The following is a 21,547-nucleotide window of genomic DNA, read 5'->3' on the forward strand; positions in this document are numbered from 1 at the left end:
AAGAATATAAATTTCCCTTTAAACATGGCTTTAGATTTATACCACAATTGTATATTGTTATTTAATTGTTATTCAGTTCTAAATATTCTCTCGTTGCCCAATTCTTCTTTTACCTATAGTCAAAGTTTCAAGGGGACACCTATGCAAGACCTTGAAATAATTTATCAAGGTCTTATATAAATAATTTATCTTCATAACTTTCTTCTGTATAGTACTCTGCTCTGCAAATTTTGGCTGTTTTATCATCTCCAAAACCCAGTCTCTGTCTCACCCAAGCAAGGCCACTATGTCTTGGCTTTCTTTTCTGCACTATAATATGAAACAATGCCTCCAGGCAGGCAGCAAGCATGGCCCAAGGGTTTATCTCATTTACTTTTCTTTTATCAAAGATCACAGTCTTGTCTTGCCTGGTCTCCAGTGTCAGGAAATATTTATGTCATATACTCAGTCCAAATTTCTAATTACTCCATCATGGTTAGAAGAAGAAGTCTGTCTATAATTTTGCTGAACAACATTGACACTGACTAGAAAAGTAATAGCTATGCCAAGAAACAAGAAAAAATTATCAAAAACCAAAGTAAAAGACAATGTAAACAAAAGTACCTGTGGTTAAAATACTGGAGACTGCAGACAAGGACTTTAAAACAGCTATAATTCCATAATTCGTTTGTTCAGATAATTTATAAAAAACAAAAATTTCACTAAAAATAATTATATAAAAATTATTAAGAGTCTTAGAGCTGGAATATGACAAATAAAATTAACATTAGACATGAATTTAATACTGTTTAGGAGATAAACATACAAGAACATAGGGATTATGCTATACATGTATGCTATATGTGAACTGGAAGAGAGTTGTATTAGTTTTCTATTAATGCAAATTAACAGAAATTATTGTGGTAATTATTATAAATTGCCACAAACTTTGGAGTTAAAACAATGCACAATTTTTAATCTCACAGTTTCCATAGGTGCAGAATTTGGACATAGTTGAGTCTGCTTAGGCCTCACCAAGGCTGCAAGCCAGGTGACAGCTGGCAGGTTGTGGTATTATCCAAGGCTTGACTGGGGAAAGGTCTGCTTCTAAACTCCCTCTAGGCTGCTGGCAGAATTCATATCCTTGCAAATGTGGGCTGAAGTTCCTGTTTTCTTGCTGGCTGTCATTCAGCAGCATTCTCAGCTCCTAGAGGCCACCTTTTTCAAAACCAGCAAAGAGACTCTCTCACTCAGTTCTGCTGAAACAGTCCTACATAACAAAATCTAAACCAGGGAGTAATTTTCTATCACCTTTGCCATATTTGATTGGCTAGGAGCAATCACAGGTTCTGCCCATAGTCAAGGGCAGGGATTACAAATTAGCGTGACTTATTGGAGGATGACCCTAGGATATGTCTGCCACAGAGTCATAAAACATCCAATTAAAGCCAGAAAGTTTAAGATGAATAGATAGGTACATAGGGAGAGAGATAGATGATAGATAGCTAGAGAAAGAGAGAGACAGATGAGACAGATGATTAGAAAGACAGATGTTAGAGAAACATGCAACACAGGGATGTATGTTAAAAAAGGTAAAAGGGAGAAATAGTTGAAGAAACACTAGTTGACGAAATTTCAGAAAAACCTAAAAGCTTCACATCACTACTTCAAAATCTTTATAAACCCTAAGCAGGAAAGATATGAAAGGAACCACACCCAGGCACTTTATACTCAGGCCAAAGGAAGATAAAAGAAACAGAAAAAATTTAGAGTACTATCAGAAATAAAGGAAACATTTCCTTCAAAGGAGTAACTATCAAACACAGAAGACATTTTTCACATAAAACTGTGAAAGCCAGAAGACAGTGAAATAGCATCTTTAAAGTGCTGTAATAAAATTTTGCCAAATGATAATTCGATACCAGCAAATAACATATAATTATATACATATATTATATAAATATATTGCATATTGTATAATGTATATATTATATATACATATATTATATACATATATGAATGAGATATATATAGCTCCTTTAAGAGATGAGATATAAAAGCTAAAACTGACAAAGTTTATAGAATAAATCACAAGAAAGCAGTCATGTTTTGGGGGGTATGCAAAGATTTCTGAAACAGACCTACAAAGTATTAATCATAAATAAAAGGACTGATGATTGGATTACATTAAAATGAAGACTTCTTTTCATCACAAGATACCATTAATGAGTGACAATCCAAGTTATGGAATGGAGGAAGGTATTTTCAATACATTTATTTAACTAACATTTATACCCAATGTATAAAAACCTTCCAACCCAATTATTAAAAGGCAGACAAATCAATTTTTTAAAGTAAGCAAAGGATTTGAATAGGCACTTCATTCAAGAGGATGTAAGATTGGCCAATAAATATATGAAAATATCATTCCCATCATGAGTCGGTAAGAAAATAAAAATTAAAACCACAATGTGATACCACTGCATACACTCATTAAAATCCTTGAATAGCTCAATTCTGATGCACTTGTACAACGAAATATTACATGCCAATCAAAATGAGCAATATACAACTATAGACAAAAACCTGGATACTTCTCATAGACTTAATATTGAGCACAAGAAGCTAAACAGAAAAGAATATAAATGACTCCACTTATATAAGCTTAAAAAACATGCAAAACTAATCCATGATAAAGACAGATTAGTAATGATGTATGGGACAGAGTGGTATTAATTGGGTACTAGAATACGGATGATTTCTGGGACTCTGCTCTTGGTGTACAGTCCAGTCTAGATGTTTGTTATATACACATGTGCAAAATTTAATCAAGCTGTACATTGAATATTTGTTTACACTATATCTGTTATATTCAATGAAAATGGCAACAAAAAGCGAAATTTGTAATAAAACACAGGTCTGCAACAGGGGAAGATGAAAAGAAGTAAAAGGAATTTGGTAAACACATATTTATTTTCTCTGTGAAGATAAACTGAAGGAAAAACATTTCAATAAGAGAAGAGAATGCGATGAGAGTAATTTGAAAAATATTTTAAATTACTTATGAGTACCATCTATTATCACTATTATCACAATGTGAACATTATTTCTATTAGGAAGATTCTTCATTCTCTTAAGCACCAACTGTCTAAATTTGCTGAAACTAATATTGATATATTGAGTGCTTAGTATATGTCACAGTCTGTAATAATCATTTTCAATGCATTACCCCAATTTATACTCTCAACAAGCCTATAAAGTGGGTGCATGTACTATTATTAGTGTCATTTTATACATGAGAAAACTGAAGTTTAAATAGGCTTAGTAACTTGAACAAAGTCACGCATGAACGTGTGGCAGAACTAGTTGCTTAAAGCAGTGCCCGTCATATTGAAGGCACTCAAAGGATAGTTGCTGGGAAAAAAATGAAAAAGTGTTCTAACCCTCTTCATCTATGCCCTATGTTTATAACGAACCATCCTGCCTCTCAAATGAAACCCTAAAATATATAATGCAAAATTGGCCCAAACTTCAAGAAGTAGGTGATCATTAGATAGCTCCTTACTTAATAATATAGTATTTGTTAGTATATTCATCTTAGTAACTGTTTTGATATCACTATCTCGACCCATTCATTCAGCAACCATTTATTAAGCATCTGCAATGTACCAGGGTTCTAGGGACAAGAGAACTTCCTCCCCTCCCGGAGCTAACAATTTTGAGAGGGAAGACAAATAAGTCAGATAAGTTTAGAGAGTGATATATGCTATTAAGAGAGTAAAGAGACAACATGCCGACTTTATAATAAAGATGTTCAGGGTAAACCTCTCCAAAGAGGCAACCTAAATGTCAAAACAGAGGCCAGCCAAGCAAAGACCTGGAGAAAGTATATCCCACGAAGGGGAGTAGTAAGCGAAAGCGCTCCAGGCCAGCTGGGTAAGTTTAAGGGACTCTGCATTAGTTAGCAAAGGCGCCCTTTAACATCCACATTTTTAAAATGTTTTCTTGAATTGTACTTTTTTTTTTTTGAAACAGAGTCTCGCTCTGTCACCCAGGCTGGAATGCAGTGGCGCAATCTCGGCTCACTGCAAGCTCCCCCTCCCGGGTTCACGCCAGTCTCCTGCCTCAGCCTCCTGAGTATCTGGGACTACAGGTGACTGCCACGATGTCCGGCTAATTTTTTGTATTTTTAGTAGAGACAGGGTTTCACCGTGTTAGCCAGGATGGTCTCGATCTCATGACTTCGTGATCCACCCGCCTTGGCCTCCCAAAGTGCTAGGATTACAGGCATGAGCCACCACGCCTGGCCTGAATTGTACTTTTAATACTGCCTGTGCATGCTCTGCATTGAAAGTCAAGTGGGAACCTTACTAGCAATTCTCAGGCTCTGCTACATAAGGAGCAATTTCTCTCTGCTCCTAAATTTGCATATTTAACTTAGAAAAGGAAAGCCCTGATATTTACAGGACCCACTGGTCCTGGAATATGTTTAGTGAGCACCTCTTTTTATTTGAGCATGCCTTTGGTGGCATATCTCCACCTATGTTCCCTGCGGCTGATTTTCAAACTTCTATGTGGTCCCTGGTATGTTGTTAAAATGCAATTCTGGTTCAGGTGAGCTTGGCAGGGACTGGGATTCTGCATTTCTGACACACTCCCAGGGGATGCCTGTGCTGCTGGTCCTTAAACCACACATGGAGTAACAAGACCTTGGAAGACTTCGGATAAGTACTATCTCTATCTTCCAGTGATATTTAAAAGCCTGTAGAATTTTACTGCCTGTCAGAATGGGACTCTGGGCAATGGCACAGATGGTCTACTTCTTAATCTGGCTTGGTTGTGATAATTAAGTTAAATAACATATGTGAAAAGACTTTACATATATTAAGTGCACAATTAATATTATTTTTATGTAGTGGAAAGTCAACTGCCTCAAATAAAAACTGAATTACTGATGATGGCACTATTAAAATTATGCCTTAGTGAAATAAGTTTTTAAATACACTGGACTTCTCATGTCTTTATGCACAAAATGGGATCAGTTAACATATGGCACACATTTTTTGTGTTCAGCATTGTGTTAAGCACTGAGAGAACACCAACAGTTATACAGAAGAGTCTCTGCCCTCAAGGATCTCCAATACAGTTGAAAGAGTGGAAAAAAATCATTAAAGAGAGAATATAATTAGCTGCTGATTAGTATGACAGCACGTTATTACTATAGGAGATCAGAGGCAAGCAAGATCAGTGAGGTCTGGTGTTGACTTCCTGTTCTATATCCCGCTATGAGCAAGCCTGATGAGGGTAAGGAGACCACTCTAAGCCACAGGCCACCTTGATGTCTCCATTCCCAGGCCAATTCACAAGGTACAAGAAGGATGAGCTTTCATTTTTTCCCAGTGTGGTGTTTCCTGCTTGCAGCAATGTCTGGGGAATAGATGAGACAAGGTGAGACCATGTCGACATACAACTACATGCTGCATTCACCATATAGACCTGTCAAAGCACAATGGAAAAAGCGATAGGGCTGCAGTTCTTAAGAAGTTCTCAAATATACATGCTTGGGGTGTTGTGTGTGTGTGTGTGTGTGTGTGTGTATACATACATACATCACACAAACTTGGATATACTTTGAGATTCCTTATATCTTTGTCATTTGTACCCTTCCTGCCTCCAGCCAAGTTCCACTCAGAATTCATCTCGGGGCATGTCCAGTGTTTCATATACCAGGTTTTTATTTTTTTTAGTTTTTTAAAGAGGTTTGATAGCCAAGCCTACTGTATTTACATATCTAAAGTCATCTGATGATTATCCAAATGCTAATTGGTTTCCTTCCAAGTGCAGGTAAACTGTAATACAGTCAAAACTGTAAAACATCTGACATTTACTTTCCATTTATTTGTTGGTGTAAATTTGCATTCCTAATATTCTTTCACTTTTATGGGGTGTGTGTGTGTGTGTGTGTCTGCACATTTCCTCTTCAGATTTTTAAAAATAAGTCTACCTATCTCTAAAATACAATTTGGGCATGAATGTAATTATATATTTTGTCAACAATGTTGCTGCTCATTATTTTACTTTCCAACACCTGGGATAGTAAATAAAGGCCCCATAAAAGAGACAGATTTTAGACCAAACCTTACAAAACAGACCAGACTTTCAGAGGGCCAAATCTGGGGACAGAGATGTGAGAAGCTTCCATGTAAGCAAAATAGGAGGAGTGCTCAGACAGAAAAGGACATTTAACTAAACCTGATAGTGCATGTTGAGATGAAATAAAGAATAAGATTTAACAGAACAAGCAAAGCCATATAGGGGAAGATCTTAATTGCTAGGCAACCATTGGACTTAAAGCAGGGAAAAAATACCCTGAGTGTCTGATTCAGAGAATGACATGAAATAAATAATGGGTATAACAAAAGAAACCTGAATTTTTAGAAACTTGAATGCATTGTGATTATATAGACATAAAGGAACTTGGACCCAGAGTAGAGCTGAAACTAACTAGAAGGACAATGAAGAGGATGAAAATGAATTGCTGTGCCTTCTTATCCATTTCATAGAGTGAGTATGAAAGAGCCACGTGGATGACATATGCCACTTGAGAATATCCAGCAATTTCATGGATACTTCTAGGATGCTTTATTTTCTACCATTCCAGAGTAGAATAAATCAAATTTATTTTCAAATTCAGAAAATGCTTACCATTGCTTAAGTCTTCAACAGACAACCCTTGAGTGTGCTCGTGCTTTTGGGACTGAAATGTCATAGATATCTCAAATTGTCTGATTCTTTGAAGCACTAGAAACAAAAACTTGACCACAATGTATTCTCAGCACCTTTTGACGATACATGCTTCCACATCTCATTTCTGGGAAGGTTCTACAACAATCTTGACTTTTTGTGTGCATGCACTATGTTTGAATATAAGAGATGTGTGGTTTCACAAAGTCTGCAGAAATGTGTTTCCACCTCACCACTTACTTGCCAGAAGCAAATGGTGAATATAATAGATTCTTGGACTAATGTAATTTGGAACAGCATCTGGAAAATCTAATATTCTTCCTATCCCTTTCTATCCATCACCTGGACTTAGTTATACTCTCTTCTACATGGCATCTAAGAGCTTTCAGAATCAGTGTTCTGCCTAATCTTCTAAATTGTAAACTCTTACCATTTCTTGCCTTAAAATTTTCATATAACAATAAAATATGCATGAGTGCATGTGTTCACTGTGTTAAATGACTGAGTGTATGTCTTCACCGTGATTACTAAAATCATTACCACTGTAAACCTCTTGTAATTCACCACATATTCTTACCACTCTCTCTTCTATACGTTCTATCCTGATCACTCATTTGCTTGGAATTTATTTTCCTGTTGCCTTCTCCAGTTCCTATTGAACAATTCATCATTTCTAAGATAAAAGATATTCCTAATTGTGCATCTCTCTAATCTTTCTCTAATTTCTAATGATCAATTAATCCTTTAGGATTCATCTTAGCCCTTACCTCTCCTGACTTCCACTGCTATTTTCCAGTCTGTAATTAGATGTTGCTGTCTTACATCTGTGCCTTCACGATTTATACACATCTCCATAAAAACATGTAGCCATAATGTATTGCAATTATCTTTTTGTGAGTCTCCTTCACTGTAGATGCCTTAAGGGAGAAGACTCTTTATATTTCCAGCAGTTAATAGAGTGGCTAGGAAAAAGGCAGTGCTCAATAAATATTTGCTGATTAAATGACTGAGTGCATGTGTTCACTGTGATTACTAAAATCATTACCACTGTAAATATGAATAGTAATTTCATCTAGCCTCTTGAGTCAAAATTTGGAACTCCAGTTTCATAGTGAAATTTCTTTACTTCTTACGACACCTTGAAATACAAAATGAAAACTTAGCAGAAGCTCCATCTTCAGGGATCTTGGAAACAACTATGTAGGATAGGTTGATGAAACAGGAAATCTTCCCAGGAAGTTTTTCAATAATCTATGAATAAAACATCAGTCTCCAAAAACCATCTCAGAAAAACTAGGAACTCTGGATAAATAGTTGAATACCGTTATGGCGTACATTTCCAAAGATTCCAGAGAGGCAGAGTAGTATAGTGGCTAAAAGTACACACCCTTGTGATCAGAATGCCTTGATTATAATATCCATTCTAACTGTTATTAGCTTAATATAACTCATACCAAGTGACTTAGCTTTTCTGTCTCAGTTTTCTCCTCGCTAAAATGGGGGTAATAAAAGTTCCTAATCCCGGAACTATTATTGATTCGATGTGTTAATACCTATTCATACCATTTATTAATAGAATATTATCTGCCCAGCAGTAATCATTCAGGCCATTTTGGGGAAAGAGATAGTAGTAGTGCTAACAGCCTTTCCCTTCTTCATATGGAAAGAGTATTTAAAAACACAGCAACTTAGGAACCAGAATATGCCTGAGGATCCAGGTTCAAGAAAGAATGAAGGTAAATTCATTGACATTCAATTATTTTAAGATCCTTGAGACTACATTTTGACAGATTATTTAGGTTCACTGTGTCTTTAGTATCTTCTTATAGATAAGTGTCAAACAAGAGAGAAGCAAGCAGTGCACATAATAGGAATATATTTTAATGCATCTGCAGGCTATGAAATACAGCAAAAATATACAAATATAGTCCTCAATACGATGACTCATTTTCAAAGTTTGATGTCAGAAGAATATAAATTTTATGAACTGACAATCTCTCCTAGTAAACAAAACATAGTAATAAGTTATAAATGAGCTATCTGAAACAATCGTATTAGCAGAGGTGATAAACAAATGATAAATAACCAAACTTCTCCAAGACTTGCCTTTTTTTTTTGTTTTGAGACAGGGTCTTGCTCTGTCACCCAGGCTGGAGTGCAATGGCTCAATCTCAGCTCACTGCAGTCTTGCCCTCCTGGGCTCAAGTAAAATCCTCCCACCTCAGCCTCACAAGTAGCTGGGTCCTCAGGCATGCGCCACTAGGCCTGGCTAATTTTTCTGTATTTTTTTTGTAGGGATGAGTTTCACCATGTTGGCCAGGTTGTCCTCAAACTCCCGAGCTCAAGCAAGCCCGTCCTACCCTCTGCACCCAATCTCTGCCGGCCTCCCAAAGTGTTGGGATTACAGGAATCAGGTATCAGCCACTGTGCCCCGGCCTAAGATTTGCCTCTTTATTGTTTGCTCCATTTCACCGAAAGCCTATTCTCCGCCTGGCTTTGGTGTGCTGAAAACTGTTTATAATCACCCAGGCATTTCCCAGATATGCCATTTCTCCTCCTCTCTACCTGAAATATAGACAGTTCAAGTCTGGGACCACACTAATTTTGCTAAATTCTTGTATCAAATGTTGATCTCTCTGAGGGCAAAGTTTCTAGTTCTGTTTTTCTTGTATTCCTAATGACTATAAAGGCTTTGTAAAGATGTTTAATTTATTTATACTTAAGCTTTCCCAATGAGAACTACATTTTACCCAACTTTTATAAATTTAAATTGAGTTTAGTTTCATGATGCTATTATAAAATATTTTCTAAAATTTTGCATATGTATAAAATATACGTATACGTTACACAGGCATACATTTTATATATAATATATGCATATATTGTATATATACAATATATATATTAACCTTTGTGTTATAAATTATAGTCTCTGCTCTTGAGGCACTTAAATAATTGGGGAAAGAGAATATAAGCCAAAAACATTTTAGATGTTTACATAAAATTTTTAATTGTATGGCAATCGCTTAGTGAGCAACTGATTCATCTGATAAAATTCAGAAAATGCTTACCATTGGCCAGATCTGAGAGTAAAAACATGACAAGCAGGATTCCTTTTTTCATGGAACTTGTGGCCTAATGAGGGAGAAAAATAATAAAATAAGAAATTACAATAAAACATGAAACATAGAACAATAGGGAAATTATCTGCTAACAGGACCTGTGGAAGGCTCAACTAACCAAGTCTGTAGGTCCAAGGGAAAATCCTGTTTCAGATAAGATTATGTTTGCTGCAAGTAACAGAGATCTAAAATAACAGTAATGTAAACAATGTAGAAATGCACTGCTGGCTCATGCAAACATCTGTAGGCAGGCAGTTGTGCAGCAAGGCTCTGAATCCACTGGGGAGCTGGTCTCTCTTACCCTGCTGCTACACCCTTCTTGGCATGCTATCCCAAGGGCCAAGAAGACTGCTACGGTTACAGCAAACATTTCCACATTCCAGACAATGGGAAGGAGGAAGGAAATAGGTGTTGCTTTCTAGGAGTCACACAACACTCCCAGTTACCTCCCATTGGGCAGTAACAAGACCCTCACCCAGCTCCAAGAGAGGTTCAATTTTAACAGTTCAGTTTTGACCAGTTAAAAATAGGATTTCTATCACAAAATTATAGTGAAAGTAAATATGAATTGAATGATACAGAAAATGTATCAACATGGTAAAGAAATATGACATTCTCTCAGAAAACAATCTGCAAGAACACATTGTCTTTTTAGCTTAAAACTTTAAATATTAAAATTCAACAAGATGAAAAACAACCCAATTTAAAAGTGAAAGATTGAGCAGACACATGTCCAAAGAAGATATATACATGACAAATAAGCATATTACAATATGCTCCACCTCATTTGTCATTAGAGAAATGAAAAGTAAAATAAGGAGTTATCACTGCACACCTACTAGAACTACTAGAATCGCTAAATTCTAAAAATATGACAACACCAATTGCTGGCAAGGATGTGAACCAACAGGAAGTTTCATTCATTGCTGTTGGGAATGCAAAATGACACAGCCACTCTGGAAGACAGTTTAGCAATTTCTTATAAAGTTACTTACAGTCTTACAGTATCATCCAGCAATCATGTTCCTAGATTGCCCAACTGATTTGAAAATTTGTGTGCATACAGAAATCTCTGTGTGAAAGTTTATAGCCACTTTATTCATAATTACCAAAAACAAGAAGCAATTAAATGTCCTTCAGTAGGATATACAAAGTACAATATATCCAGAAAATGAAATACTATTCAGGGACACAAAGGATTAAGCTATAAACCTATGCAAAGACAAAGATGAATCTTAAATGCTACATGAAAAAGCCAGTCTGGAAGAGCAACATATCATATGGCTTCATTTATAGGACATTCTTGAAAAGGTAAAACTGTAAAGACAAGAAACAGATGAGTGACTGCCAGGGCTTCCAGGTAGCAGGGATGGGATGTTAATAAGTGAAGCACAGGGAAATTCTTAGGGCAGTGAAATTGTTCTATATGATACTGTAATGATGGATACAAGATACTGTGTATTTGTCAAAACCTATAAAAATATGCAGTACAAAGAATGAACCTTAATGCATTCAAATTTAAGATAATAATTTAGGAGGTTCGGAAATCCCAAGATGGGATGTAGAATGTGACATTGTAACTGTATTACAAATGTTTGCAACGACTTCACTGAAGAAGATGTGGCAAATCTTTCTTAGATCATGTTTAAGGCGTCTCTGAGACTAAAAGCAAAAGGAACTGTCTACTCTAGTTGATAGCATTTCTCAACAGGGTAATAGTAATGAACCAATACACATGTGCACTGAAACTGAACAGTTTAGCAAATAATAGCAGTTCATGCAAGCCAGGCTCCTCATTGTTAGAGTGGGAGGTCACAGATAAACAAGGGAGGAGGACAGAATGACGCATGAGGTAGTGAGTTAGAATTGGAAACTTTAGTGTGAACTCATGTTTAGCTAAATATAGATACAGATGGTTACCTATGGAAATACTGATAGATATGTGTATATGTACACACACATATATTTCCTTGCTTTCTCAGCTGATAAGGCCTAAAAGTAATGAAACCTGTTATCAGTGAGCATAGCTAACACTCAATTCTTGGTTTCTAATAAATAAAACTAACAGCTGATCCTAGGACTAAGACAAAAAATATATAAGAGCCTGGAGTACATTTTGGTGCCAAAATAAAGAATTCAGGAAGGGCTCAAAAACAGCAGCAACAGCAACAGCATAAAAAAACCATAAAGCAAACAATGGAAATATGGCAAATGTCTGTTGGAACCAACTGAAAGAAATCTCAACAATGAATGCTAAAAAGATAAAAAGAAACTAAATAAAGTAGCACTGGATTATAACAGAAGTATTCTATATATATTATATATTATATTGCATATAATATATAATATGATATTGTATATATATTGCATATTATATATAGTATATATATTATATATGTGTGTATACATATACTTATATATATAAGTCCATACTGACATGAATACATGAATAAATAAATAAATGGAAGACAAATGCCCCATGCAGAAGAATTCCAAACAATTTATGTAGATACTCAAGGGGGTAGAGCTTAATATTTCATTCCTAAACTGTTGCTGTGCATATTGATTTCCTTCCAAAGGATATTTTCTGGGAAAAAGAGAAAAAAATGAGTGACTTTACAGTAAATAAAATTGACAAGTGATCACAGCAAGGCAATCAAGGTTGCCCTTAACAGCAATAAGTTGTGTTAATAGTATGTACCCTGAAAGGTGTGATGAGAATGACATTCATGTCTGTGTTCTTCCTCCCAAAAATCCAAAACCATCACCTAGTCTAATCATAAGAAAAGCCCCAAATTCCAACTGAGGGATATTTTACAGAACACCTGACCAGTATTCCTCAAAACTGCCCTCGTCGTCAAAAACAAGGAAAAGCTAGAAAAATCACAGCCAATAGTTTACTAAGGAAACGTGATGACTAGGAGTAATGTAATATTTTGCATGGGTTCCTGAAAAAGAAAAGGACATTAGGTGAAAACCAAGAAAATTTCGGTAAGTATGGACTTGATATAATAAAAATGTATAAATACAGGTTTACAATTTGACAAATGTGCCATTCTAAAGTGAGATATTAATAACAGAGAAAACTGGATATGGAGTATATGAGAACTCTCTGCACAATTTTTGTAATTTTTATGTAAATTTAAAATGATTTTAAAATAAATTTTATTTAAAAAAGATAACTGAACTGTATTAAGCTGTCTAAACCTAAAAATTATTTAAATAGTTAAACCACTAAAAGTGGAATAATTTTGAGTCTTCTATGTATCCTTGATTCCTATTTAAAGGTTCAAAAATGTCTGTGAAGGAAAACAGTTATTGTTTTATTAAATTCTATTCAAGAAACGATTACATTAATACGTCGAGTTAACAACGGCAGCAGTGATATGACACTGAAGACATTTAGAAAAATTTGGCCAAATAACCCGAAGGTTTAGGATTAGCTTCATGAATGGTTATGTGTGAAGCTAACCACACGGTGTGTAATGGTTTCTATTATCACTGGTTGAGGTGTGATTATTCCTATAATCATAACGTGACTTCTTTTTACAACTCATAATGGAAACATGTTTTTATAATTGAACTTTTTTGTATGTGAGAATCATGTGCAGCAGAGGAACTGAACATTTCAAGAATATAATGAAGCTCAGTTTAAGGTTTTACAAGGGACCATACATTCGAAATATTGAAAAGGAAGCATGCTAACTGGGAAAAATGAATTGCCAACTGGTTTTCTCTCCTGCTGGCCTCACAGGAGATACCGTAATCTGAGAAAATCCAGTTGTACCCTTGCCAAAGAATTTCGTGTGTCAGAGAAAAGATGCTCTGCAGGACTCTGTTTCAATAAAACAGCTCAAAATATACTTTGCCTATAATCACGCCTGTGTACATGTAATATAAGGGAAAAAATGGAAAAATGAAAGCATACATTCAGAACACTTTCATCTCAGGATATTTTTCTATATTAGAATCCCAGAATAAAGCGCTCCCATATAAGAATGGGAAATCAGAATGTTAGTATGTTCTAACAAAATTTATACCTGCCATTAATTCTGTGGCAAATATCCAAACTTTCACAATAATCCAAATGTAAGTCCATTTTTTTCACTTTTTAAAAATTTGTATTGATACTTATTAGATGTACCTATTTTGGGGCCACATGCTAATTGGATACTCTCATATGATTAAATCACCTTAAACATTTGTCTTTTCTTTATGCCAGGGACATCTGAGTTATTCTCTTCTAGCTATTTTGAAATGAACAGTTGATTACTGTTAACGATAGTCAATCTACTGTAAGAGTCTTATTATTAAAACTTTCTATCCGCTTTGGTGGTATTGATTGAAAAACTCAAAATTCTTTTTTTTTTAATGACAGGGTGTGGCTCTGTCACCCAGGCTGGAGTGCAGTGGTGCAATCTCTGCTCACAGCAACCTCCGCCTTCCTGGCACTAGTGATCCTCCTGTCTCAGCCTCTCAAGTAGCTGGGACCACAGGAACATGCCACCATGCCTGGTTGATTTTTTGTATTTTTTGGTAGAGACGGGGTTTTGCCATGTGGCCCAGGCTCATCTCGAACTCCTGGGCTCAAGCAATCACCTACCTAGGCCTCCCAAGGTGCTGGGATTACAGGTGTGAGCCACCGTGCCTGGCCTCTAAATTCTTTAAAGCAATATACATATTTAAATTTTTGTAAAATTCCATTTGAATTCAGCGAGGAGCTGACTTAGTTGTATGATGGAAAGTCGTGGATGCATATGAGTCATCTAGGCGAGGTATTAGGTGAAAAGGTGGGACCAGAGGCTATTCTAGAGGCAAAACCCACGGCTAGAAGAAAGCCAAGGAAAGACAATTAGGAACATCCAACTTCGGGCCAGGCGCGGTGGCTCACGCCTGTAATCCCAGCATTTTGGGAGGCTGAGGTGGGCAGATCACGATGTCAAGAGATGGAGACCACAGTGAAACCCCATCTCTACTAAAAATACAAACATTAGCCGGGCATGGTGGCGGGCGCCTGTAGTCCCAGCTACTAGGGAGGCTGAGGCAGGAGAATGGCCTGAACCCTGGAGGTGGAGCTGCAGTGAGCCGAGATCACGCCACTGCACTCCAGCCTGGGTGATAGAGTGAGACTTCGTCTCAAAAAAATAAATAAATGAATAAATAAATAAATAAATAAATAAATAAATAAGAAATCCAACTTCAAGTGAAAAAAAAACCAAAACCAAAACTGTAAAAACATAACAAGCAACAACTTTGAGAGTGAAAGGAAGATCCAAAATTTAAAGCTCAGTTCCATTATATTCTGAATATGGTTAACCCTTTGATGTTGTTTGCTCATCTATAAACAAGGGAAATTAATTCTTACCTCATCGGGTCGGAGAGAATACTAACGTAATATATGAAAGTGCTTAACTCAGTGTATTATACAAAATGAACACTAAATAACTGTTAGTTTCTGTCCTCATGAACACTTATTTTCTATAAAAGGAAAGTGCATCGTGGAAACCAATACAGAATTCCAAAACAAAGAGTCATTGACTAATAGTGAAACTCAGGAAACAGCATTGATCCTTCGATAAAGGGACTGGTGCATTTTGTCCAGGGCCAACTTTACTCACGGCCAACAAATTTTGACTAGATTCCAATTTTGCCCATGGCTACATCTGACCTCACTGAATGAGAGTCATATTTAATGAGGGAGGGATGATTATAAATAGGGAGAGGACATTATACCTTAAATTCAGAAATTCTTCAGAGGAGAATGTTGCTTACCAGTTACCTCTGGTTATACTGTTGGTCTCATTTGAAAATATTCATCTAAAACTAAAACTCAGTAGATAAAATTTAGAAAATCCAATATATTAAAAGGATCAAACTAAAGGAACTGGAAAAGAAATTAAGTAATACAATATGTGTAAAGAATGTAAAAATTCAGCTGCTCTTGGATTTATTAAATTTCTGTTTTCCTTTTGAAATACTTCTGGGAACAGGCAAAACCCAAAAGGTGTTCTACTAAGCACTTTTTCCATTCATGTAGAAATGTCCCAGAGGAAATTTAATCTCCATACTTCTGATACTTTCACACTTAACATCAAATAATTATTTTGTAAGGGTTATCTGATATATTAATAGGATCTGCAGCTTTTTTCCAAGGCTTTCAATTTGTTTTTCTTGGGGGAAAAAAATGTAGTCACATATAACCAAGGGGAAACTAATTTATATACCACTAAGTTCAAATTCAGTTCAAAATTCTGATGCCAAATTATTTTTTAAAAAGCCTTTCCTGGTTAAAAAATAGTAACACTTCCTCCATTGTAACATTACAGCCCCAAACCCCCAATTTCACAGATCATACACATAAAATTTTCTATATTACTATACTAATGTCATATATATATAATTTCATAAAGGAGCAGCCCTTTATATCATGGAAATCAGAAAATTAAAACTTTCTGATGTATTGCTGTCATTAATTGAAGATGCATGAATGACTTTGTCACAATTTTGTGAGAGGATTCTAAGGGTGAATTGAAGAAAATTGGAGCTCTATTAGTCCTAGCTATTTAAAAAACCTAAACATTGAAGCTGTCTCCAACAAGTGCAAAGATAATTGCTCTTCATTTAAAAAAATATTATGGCCTTGGGCTTCTCTAATCTTTAACCAGGAAATATTCAGACACCATCACCTGCTGCCTAAACAACAACAACAACAACAACAAAACCTACTATTTGGTCTCCCCCACAATTTATTTTCTCTCCAATCTACTGCTCGTGAAGAAACCAGTTCTCTTACCTACTTCCAACTCACAGTTTATTATTCATAGAACAGCCAGCATTGTTTCTTTAACATTAAAACCCTATTTTATCTCTGATCCACTTGAGTATAATCAGTGACTATTTTCCAAAAAAACAAAACCAAATGCTGAATTTCTTAATGTACCCTGTCCCTCAATTACACATCTTGAGCCTGCTGGCCCCCTTTGGGATTGCCCCTGAGGAAAGCTACTTCCAGAATCAACAGGTTTGCACACACTTTCCCCCATGTGTGGACTGTGCCAACCCTCCCTGTTGGCCCAGTCCAACTCTCCTCACTATTGGAATTTGCTTATCAGTCCCTGCTTCAGAGAAGCCTTCCCTTGCCTCATGCATACTGTTTTCACCCATTGAACATCTTTTCATAGTATTTTTTTAAAGTTTAAAATCAAATGTGAAGTTTTAGAATATTTTGATAATTGAATTGGACATAGCTCTGAGGATCCATTTTGGTTCACTGCAGAAAATTTAGTCTAGTACCATCTAGATAAATTAAGTCATCTCCAAACTTTGTTTAGTAATATCCACATAAAGTCATTTCCCCATATCTTTAAATAAATTCCCAGTTCTACTACCCTTCATTCTTCTTTTCCTGTGTGATACTTATCTTAAATCAGGTACTGATGGTAGAGGATGTCTGCTTCACCTTCTTGATGGAATAATTCATTTTAATGGCTCCTTCTTCAGCAATTACTAGTTCCCTTGTACCTGCCACTGTTAACCATAATTTCATGCAGACTATTCTGAACTCCCTCTTGCTCTCTATGGCTAAACATCTGGGGATGTCTTTCATCTTGACAAGATATGCCTCTTAAAAATGTAACAAATTATAAATATTGCCAATATTATTGGATTGCATTTGTGCACATATGTGTCTGTGTGTGTGTAACGGGGTATCTTAGTCTGTCAAATAACACCATGCAGTAATTTCCACCATATTGCCACAGAGAGAAGGTAAATCTTCCTTGAAGATTCCATCTTTCTTGGCCTTCATCCAGGGTACAAAGATTGTTTTACCTCTTAGATACCCACTAATTTACATGTAATATCACCTTTACTTCTGAAACCTGGGGCTGATCCCAAAGACAATTTGGATATACAGATGTATGGCAAGCATCCAACTGCATTTAACTATTGATTATCTCTTCTTATCATTGGTTGTTATCCTAAATTTTGTTTAATGTCTGTTTCCTTCAGTAGACTATAAGCTTTATTACTACATTCTCAGTATTTGACACAGATTTTGGACTATGGTAAAAACTTCATTATTGTTGAATGAATATCTTTAATATAAACATTACAGAATTCTTGATGTATATGTCATTATATTAATATTTAAGACTTTAAGAAAGAAAAAAAATCACTGTAAATATCCATTACCTGACAAGTTAATATTAATCTTGACCAGTTCTTTACTTCTCATAGTGGCATTTTAAATTAAGATTCTTGTCACAGTCTACTGGTTGGTAAAATATATTTTATTGTCCTTTGATTTTAGGCTTTAACATATGAATTGCTTTGCCCAATTCAGTCCTAAAATAATGATGCAAGTAGACACTTAAAATGCATTTGGTTTCTAGACACTTAAAATGCATTTGGTTTCTAGAGTCCAGTAACGGAGACAATCTCCTATTGGACTATCTCACAGATTACTTTAAATATTAAAGAAAACATTTTTAGAAAGCCTCAAAGATGTCTGAGGGCATCCAAAAGTAGAAAAAAAATATTGAATGAAGTCTACCCTTGAAAGAAAGCAAGGGGATTAAGTGCATCTTTTCTTTTTATGGCCTTTTTATTTCCTGTGGGTAGGACCCAGTTAAACTTCATAGGGCAACTAAATTTCAGATAGAAAATCTTTAGTCTTACAGCCTTAAACAATCAGAAGGCAGATTTCAGGGCAAACAGAGTAGGTGAAAAGTAAAGGTGTAATTTCAGTAAATGAAACAGCCCCAAAGGTAAAGCCCTAATTCTTCAAATAAACTCTGCCAAATTTTCTTGCTGATTCCTGAACTATGCATGCAGGGGAAGACTACAAGCAGCCAAAAGTATGGATAAAGATTTGAAAAGGCCAAGCGCGGTGGCTCATGCCTGTAATTCCAGCACTTTGGGAGGCCGAGGCAGACAGATAATCTGAGGTGAGGAGTTCAAGATCAGCCTGGCCAACATGATGAAACCCCATCTCTAATACAAATACAAAAATTAGCAGGGCATGGTGGTGTGCACCTATCATCCCTGCTACTCGGGAGGCTGAGGCAGGAGAACCACTTGAACCCGGGAGGTGTAGGTTGCAGTGAGCCGAGAATGCACCACTGAATTCCAGTCTGGGCAAAGCAGCAAGACTCCATCTCAAAAAAAAAAAAAAGTTGAAGAGAGATTTTAGCTTATGCCTACATCAGAAAAGACAGTGTTTGAAGCCTGTGTCCAGCTGATAACACCGTAACGAATTCAGAGTTTCTACATAAACCCAGGGTATAATCCAAAATCACTAGCCCTATGAAGATACAGAAAAATGTGACCCCCTAGTCAAAAGATACAGCAATCGGTAGGAACTGATCCAGAGATGACACAGATAAAATAATTTTAAAAGAGATTTTTAAGAAGCTATTTCAAGTAGATCCAAAAATGTAAATGAAAATGTTTGTAAAAAGTACACAAATACAAAACCTCAGCAGAGAAACTTAACAGAATATAGATGTTAGAAGAAAAAATTTAAAGACAGAACAATGGAAAAATCCAGTCTGAAGAACAATCACAACAATAACAAAAAACATCTGTATACAATGTAGAGGCCTTAAAAAACTATCAAAAATATTAAAAGATTTCATAAGCTATTGGAGCAGAAAATGGGGCAGAAAAATATATAAGGAAATAATGGCTAAAATCTCCCACATGCATGAAATAGAGGGCATAAAACAGACTGGAACCTGTGTCAGTCTCACTGCCTCTAACCTTAATTACACGAATGTCCTTTTTAGAGAATCTGGTCCCTTCTTCACAGAGCTCAATGTACACCTTTCCCTGGAGTTAGAGAAGCTGCAGAGGATCCAGTGAGAGGTGGAATCATTGTAGGCTCAGCTGCTGCCCCATGCCAATAAAATGATCCAGCAAATAAACCACGACAAGCATGAGCTACAAAAGTACGTGGCAACACTACCTCAACATTCCTAGACTTAGCAATATATGACTGCTGATTGACTTCTGTTCTCTAGATTTTGCACAAAACTGTTTTGCTAACCACTACTAACTGGAAACATAGTGGAAAGAGAAGTCTGAGAAGTGTAGCTCAGAGTAGCTAAGTTGAGACATTCCAAAGCCACCACCGTTGACTTCTTGTCAACTTAGCACCCACGCACATACCTCTAAACTTCACTTAATTTCAAAACACAGTCACATTTTTGCCTGGCATCATGCAATTATGCTGACCACCAGTTTGGGAAGACAAAGAGGGCAGATCACTCGAGCCCAGAAGGTCAAGACCTGCCTGGGCAACATGGTGAAATTCTGTCTCTACAAAAAAAAAAATATGGAAAGTTAGCCAGGTATGATGGTGCATACCTGTAGTCCCAGCTACTCGGGAGGTTGAGGTGGGAGGATCTCTTTAGCCCCAGAGGTCAAGGCTACAGTGAGTCATGATTGTGCTACTGCACTTCAACACGGGAAACAAGAGTGAGACTCTGCCTCAAGAAATAAATAAATAAATAATGCTAACACTTTTCCCAAAAGAAAAGATGAGGTCCCTTTTTGTCTTAAATGAACATCAGTTAATTCTTCTGGTTCATTCACACTCTTGAGATCCTATAACTAAAATCATGAGATTAAAAAAAAAGTTAGATGGTAAGAATATGGGAGAGAGGAAGATAATAAAAGCATTTGGTAAATATATGTAATCAAGTTTTTATATTTGTTACTACTAGAGCCATCATTTCTGCACATGACCATGTAGGTGGTACTTACAAAGATTTTTCCAGTGTGCTCATGCCATATGCCCTTTTCTCTTAGGAAGCACTCTAGCTAGTGGTGGTACCTTGCCTGATGCAATGACACCAATATTCATTCATGAATGATCTGCATCTTTAGCAGTCCCGATTGAATTGGGTCACTGTGCTTTTCCATTGACATTAATCACAGGATGTGGGAGTACTAAGCATCCCATGGAATATTTCAGACATACTCCTCTTTATCCCCTGTACTGAATAGTATCTTCCGAAAATTCATGTCCACTAGGAATCTGGGAATGTGACTTTATTTATAGATAGGTTATTTGCAGAAGGAATCCAGTTAAGATGAGGTCATACTAGATTAGGATGGGCCCTATATCCAATATAATTGTTGCCTTCATAAGAAGGAAATATAGACACAGAGACACAATGGAGAAGGCCATTTGATAATGGAGTCAGAGATTAAAATGATGTGACTACAAACCAAGGAATGACAAGCATTGCCAGCAAACAAAAGCTAGGAAAAGACAAAGATGGATCCTCTTCTGAGACCTCAAAGACTGAGTACACTGTTTGAAGTTCTTCCCACTGGGAGGTTATCCCTTCACCAGTGTCCCTCCAGATTGTTCTAATGTGAAAATATAGTGTTGTAGCTGCCCACTTTCAAGTAATGCCTGCTTATCACGCAGAACCATCTGAAAACGATGCTGATGATGCTGGAGCCTTCTTATTCTCACTCAGTTGCTCACAGGATGCTCCCCATGAGAACACAGGTTTGAACTGGGAGAAAGAAGATAATGAAGCAAGAGTAGGTGTCACCAGAATCTGGGCCACTTCTTCCTTCAACTTACTTATGCCTTCCTGCCCCTTTTCTGGCCTCCCCAGTTTGAACTTGATCTCACATATACCATTTCTATTTGTTGATGGAGTGCTGCATGCATACTGTTTTGT

The 21,547-nt window shown here is 36.3% G+C and overlaps 1 long non-coding RNA gene across 2 annotated transcripts in view; it reads right to left on the bottom strand.

Moving 5' to 3' along the window:
• Positions 1–763: 763 nt before the first annotated feature.
• LOC126953007 (uncharacterized) overlaps positions 764–21,547 on the bottom strand; it is a 233,489-nt gene continuing 212,705 nt past the window's right edge. For both annotated transcript variants that reach the window (XR_007725103.1, XR_007725102.1), the window contains exons 2-3: positions 9,795–9,858; positions 764–1,197 (exon numbers count right to left, since the gene is read on the bottom strand). This is a non-coding gene — a long non-coding RNA (uncharacterized LOC126953007). The remainder of the gene's footprint in view (positions 1,198–9,794; positions 9,859–21,547) is intronic.

The sequence above is a fragment of the Macaca thibetana genome, chromosome 4 (assembly GCF_024542745.1).
Source record: "Macaca thibetana thibetana isolate TM-01 chromosome 4, ASM2454274v1, whole genome shotgun sequence".
In the NCBI taxonomy this organism is placed as follows: domain Eukaryota; kingdom Metazoa; phylum Chordata; class Mammalia; order Primates; family Cercopithecidae; genus Macaca; species Macaca thibetana.